Raw genomic sequence first — 6,000 nt, 5'->3', positions numbered from 1 at the left:
TATCGAAAGCTTTCGATAGATTCTTGCACAAATCTTTGCTTTCCAAACTATCCACCTATGGATTCTAACCTTCTCTCCGTACCTTTATATCTAGTTTCCTCTCCGGCCGTTTATCAATGTTGTGGTAGACGGTCACAGTTCTTCCCCTAAAGCTATTGACGGGGGTGTCCCGCAGGGCTCCCGTTCTCTATTGTTTATTAACGATCTTCTTTCCACAACAAACTGTCTTATCCACTCGTACGCTAATGACTATACTTTGCATTATTTAACTTCTTTCAACAGAAGACCCTCTCAAAAGGATTTTACAAGACTCCAGAATGGACGCTGCAGAACGCTTATCCTGAGACCTTGCTATCATTTCGGACTGAGGTAGGAGGAACCTGGTGTCCTTCAACACCTCAAAAACTCAATTTCTCCATCTATCAACTCGACACAATCTTCCAAACACCTGTCCCCTATTCTTCGACAATACTCATCACTCACCTTCTTCTACACTAACATTATCGGTATATTCTTAACTCAAAATCTGAACTGGAAACTTCATATCTCCAATATTACTAAATCAGCTTCCTCGAAGTTGGGTGTTCTGAATCGTCTCAGCCATTTCTTTTTCCTAGCATAGATATTGTCCATATACAGGCGCCTATACCGCCCTCGTATGTGGTATGCAGTCCACGTGTGGGGCGGCTCCACACACAGCTCTCTTGGACATAGTGGAGTCTAAGGATCTTTATCTCATCATCTCGCCTCTCACTGACAGTCTCCCAACTCTTAAATTTCATCGCAATGTTGCATCATTTTCTATCGTCTATATATATTATCATGTTTACTGCTGCATTAATCTTGTTAACTGCATGCTTCCCCCCTTTCCGGCGGCCCCGCTGCCCTCGATTTTCTACTTTTACTTACCCATATACTGTCCAAATCCTTTATGCAAGAGTTAACCAGCATCTTTATTATTTTATCCCGTCCGCTGGTATAAACTCTGCAACAGCCTTTATCTGTATTTCCTCCTGCATATGAATTGACCTTTTTCAAGGGAAAAGTGTCAAGACACCTCTTATCCCGGTTTGAATTCTCTTTTGGCCTCGTATTCTGGTTACTTTTGTTGGAGCAGCGCCCTTACCGTAAAAAAAACATTAAATGTTCCGTTCACACACACACACACACACACACATATATATATATATATATATATATATATATATATATATATATATATATATATATATATATATATATATATATATATATAACTACACACACACACACACACACACACATATATATATATATATATATATATATATATATATATATATATATATATATATATATATATATATATATATATATATATAATTTCCTATTGGGGTAAAAGGAAACTTGTGTCCTTCAAAGCCCCCAAAAAACAGTTTCTCCACCTATCAACTCGACACAATCTCCCAAACACTTATCCCCTATTCTTCAACAACACCTACCTGTCACCTACTTCAACACTAAACATCCTTGGTCTATCCCTAACTCAAAATCTTAACTGAAAATTTTACATTTCTTCTCTCGCCAAATCAGCTTCCTCGAGGTTGGGCGTTCTGTATCGTCTCCGCCAGCTCTTCTCCCCCGCACATTTGCTATCCATATACAGGGGGCTTGTCCACCCTCGGATGGAGTATGCATCTCACGTGTGGGGGGCTCCACTCACACAGCTCTTCTGGACAGAGTGGAGTCTAAGGCTCTTCGTCTCACCAGCTCTCCTCTTTTTTTTTTTTTTTTTTTACATTGCGGCCTATTGCGCCGGTAGGCTTCTTCCCGGTGGATCCTGATGGTCGGTCCAAGGCTTCTTTCCGGTGGGTCCTGATGGTCGGCCCAGCCCGTTCTGGCGCAGGCGAGTGTTTATAGTGGCGCCATCTTGCATTGGCTCATGCTGCCCTCCCAGAGCTCATCTTTGATCCTAGAATCTAGAGTTCGGGTTGATAGGTGGTTTTCTGGACAGCATGTGGGTAGTCTTAAGCCTTTCGGCGGCGGCTGAAAAATCCCAGCTTGGTGGCACCGGGCGAGGATTGAACTCGCGTCCTCCTGAACACGGGGTCGTTACTCTGACGACTCAGCCACCGCTTCCCCTGATACTGATAGTATTTTACTTTTTAAATTCCGTCGCCATGTTGCCTCTCTTTCAATCTTCTATCGATATTTTCACGCTGACTGCTCTTCCGAACTTTCTAACTGCATGCAACCCCCCCTCCAGCGGACTCGCTCACGCAGCTTTCTACTCAAGCTCATCCCTTTACTGTCCAAATCCCTTACTCACGAGTTAACCAGCATCTTTACTCCTTAATCCCTCACGCAGGTAAACTCTGGAACAATCTTCCTTCATCTGTATTTCCTCCTGCCTACGACTTGAACTCTTTTTAAGAGGAGGGTATCAGGACACCTCTCCTTCCAAAGTTGACCTTTCTTTTGGCCACTCCTCTGAGCGCTTTTAGTGGGAGCAGCGAATAGCGGGCTTTTTTTTCATTATAGTTTCCTTTTTTTTTGGTCTTGAGCCGCTTACTCCGCTTAATATATATATATATATATATATATATATATATATATATATATATATATATATATATATATATATATATATATATATATATATATATATTATGTGCAATTGTTAGCGCCACTGACTACGAATCTCCGGCCCTGGGTTCGAATCTCTGCCTGGGTAGTCGGCGTGACGCCCACTCAGCTGTTCATCCTTCCTTCCGGGATGGTGGATAAATGGGTGACTGGGGAAACTTTGGGATGGTATATTGTGGCAACTCGGATGTTACACTGATCGTTTGTCGGGTTGAAGATTATTTCCCACCACTATTTAACTTGCAATTGGGGAAGGAGATTAGTGCCGCCGCCACGCCAGCAGTAGAGTATGATCTCAAATTTACCTTGATCCCAAATTACATGTCCATAAACCATGAAAAAATAATATATACTGTCAAACATTATTATTCAATAATTAAGAGTATGTGAGGGAATATAGCACTGTGGAGAGCAATCAATTTCTTAATGAAACAACTGAGAGGTTGTATATATAAATAATGTCACATTACCTGTAGGCGTATGCTGTAGGAATCACTGAAGTAAGGTACACTAAAGTCTGCAGCTTGGTAACGATCCAGTACTAGTGCCATGCCGTTGATGAGGAAGTCCTTTTCCTGACGTACCACTTGGCCAAGCATACCCACCCAGCTGCCATTGATTAACTCTCCCCAGTAGCCATCAGGCGGTAAGTCTTGTAGATGATAACTAAAATTTAAACGGCTTGATAGCTCACTCAGCATAGACTCCCCAATGCCACTGACTTGACCCGCTAAAAGAGAAAGTACCAGGATTTTATCGGGATTGCATAAATAAAAATATTTATTTATATATTAGTCAACAGCAACGTGTTTAAGGTTTGAAAATGCAAATAGACACCACACCAACACGCTCTGTAACAATATATCCATAATATATATCTACATCTATCTATCAATCTATCTATCTATCTATTAATCTATATTTTTTCAAAATTATATATATATATATAGATATATATATATATATATATATATATATATATATATATATATATATATATATATATATATAAGTACATTTAATGGCAAACTAGTACCGACGCACACCTGATACCCATCCTTTGCTAGGCTAGAGGAGACAGCTCATCGGTCTCAACTTCGCCTGGTAATCAAACTCGGGAGCTTTCGTTCGTTAAGAAACCGCGCTAATAGATCCGTATGTCTGTGTTTGTGTGGGGACGGGGTCGGGGGAGGGTGGCTTGCAAAAAAGGAGTTAAGTCAAGAGTGAAAAAAAAGAAAAAAAAAAGCCTGCAATGTCGCTGCTTCCACAAAGTGTTCAAAAGAAGATTGCAAATTAGAGAGGACAGAGTTATTTGTAAAGGGGTCTTGGTACTCTCCTCTCGAACGAGTTAAAGTTCTGAGCAAAATAAATTACTTACAAATGAAGAATTATCCAGAGTTCAACAGCCAAAGGGATGAAAGCATTAAGAGTCTAGTTAATGTTTGCATAAAGTCTAGTAAAGTCTTACCGGCATCTTGCAGACTCTTTACGTTAAGTTCTTAAGAAGAAAGTGCCTTTGACTCTGTCCAAAAAGGCATCTGTGTATTGAGCCCCTCACACACATGAGATGCAAACAAGACAAATAAGACTATTATATTGTAGCATCTAGGAGGAAGGAAAACTGGTGGAGATGACAAATAACACAGAACCTCGAGTAAGCAGTTCAGCAAGAAATGAGGTAATAAGTTCCCATTTAAGATTTAAAGTTAAGGATAGGCCAATAATGAAAAAGGGGACAGCTGAAGGAAATAGAAAAATTTGGAATAGATGTTTGGCAGATTGTGTCGAGTTGACGAGAAATAGAATTTTTGTGTCATGGAAGGACTCTAAATTCCTTTTTGACCCATTCCTAAAGAGTGGCACGATCAGGTCAAGTGTTCTCTAGCGTCCATCTTTGAGTGATACAATACGTATAGCCTGTGCCTGAGAAGGGTGACCGTTCCAGTCTCTTAAACTACCGTCCTATAGCTTTACTTTCCTGTCTCTCTAAGGCTTTTGAATCAATCCTTAACCAGAAGATTCATAAATATCTATGCACAAATGATCCTCTATCTGATCGCCAGCCATTCTGTCTATGCTGAGATAGACGGTCACTGTTCTTCCCCTAAACCTATCAATAGTGGTCTCCCACAGGACTCTGTCACATCTCCCACTCTCTTCCTATTATTCATAAATGATCTTCTTTCCACAACAAGTGTCCCATCCATTTGTTCGCTGATCAATTTACACTGCATTATTCAACTTCTTACAAGAGAAGACCCTACCAACATGAATTACAAGACTCCAGATTGGAGGCTGCAGAACGCTTAAACTCAGACCTTGCTATCATTTCTGATTGGGGTAGCAGGAACCTGGTGTCCTTCATCGTCTCAAAAACTCAATTTCTCCACCTATCAACTCGACACAATCTTCCAAACGCCGATCCTTATTATTCGACAACACAAATCTGTTACCCTCTTCTACACTAAATATACTCTGTCTATCCTCAACTCAAAATCTTAACTGGAAACTTTTCATCTTTTCTCTCACTAAATCAGTGTCCTCGAGGTTAGGCATTCTGCATCGTAAATTTCCCTAGCACAGATGCTGTCCATATACAGGGGCCTTGTCCGTCATCATATAGAGTATGCATCGCACATGTGTGGGGGGCTCCTCACGAACAGCCCTTTTGGATAGAATGAAGTCTAAGGCTCTTCGTCTCATCAACTCCCCTCCTCTACCTCACTACCGTATTCAATATGTCCTTTCACTACCGTATTCAATATGTCCCCACTACCGTATTCAATATGTCCTTGCGACAAGGCATCGTCCCTTCGGATTGGAAAAAGGCTAACGTGACACCGATTTTTAAGAAAGGAGACAAAAAAATACCAGGTAACTACCGACCCATTAGTCTAACTTCAATTGTAAGTAAGCTACTCGAGAGCATAATTAGAGACAAAATTGTGAGTTACCTCGAAAGCCACTCATTAATTGGGGATTCACAACATGGCTTCCGTAACAAAAGATCCTGCCTGTCAAACCTACTGACCTTATATAACTATATCTTCTCAATTTATGACGTAACCAAATCAGTGGACGTAGTCTATCTTGATTTCCAGAAAGCGTTTGATAAAGTCCCACATCATAAATTACTTCATAAATTAAAGCAAATAGGCATTGACGGTCAAGTAAACCAATGGATCGCGAATTGGTTGAGCAACAGACAACAAAGAGTTGCAATTGACGGATTTAACTCAGAGTGGGCGCCGGTCACTAGTGGCGTCCCTCAGGGCTCGGTTCTTGGCCCAGTGCTCTTCATTATTTACATCAACGACGTGGATGTTGGACTCAATAATCGCATTAGTAAATTTGCAGACGACACAGAGATTGGTA

General features: G+C 40.7%; 1 long non-coding RNA gene across 1 annotated transcript in view; it reads right to left on the bottom strand.

The window, feature by feature from the left end:
* Positions 1-3,148: 3,148 nt before the first annotated feature.
* Positions 3,149-6,000, bottom strand: part of LOC126986758 (uncharacterized) — a 100,304-nt gene continuing 97,452 nt past the window's right edge. Inside the window, exon 5 of the long non-coding RNA XR_007739933.1 lies at positions 3,149-3,355. This is a non-coding gene — a long non-coding RNA (uncharacterized LOC126986758). The remainder of the gene's footprint in view (positions 3,356-6,000) is intronic.

The sequence above is a fragment of the Eriocheir sinensis genome, chromosome 62 (genome assembly GCF_024679095.1).
Source record: "Eriocheir sinensis breed Jianghai 21 chromosome 62, ASM2467909v1, whole genome shotgun sequence".
Taxonomy (NCBI): Eukaryota; Metazoa; Arthropoda; class Malacostraca; order Decapoda; family Varunidae; genus Eriocheir; species Eriocheir sinensis.
This window is presented reverse-complemented; position numbering and strand designations above follow the sequence as displayed.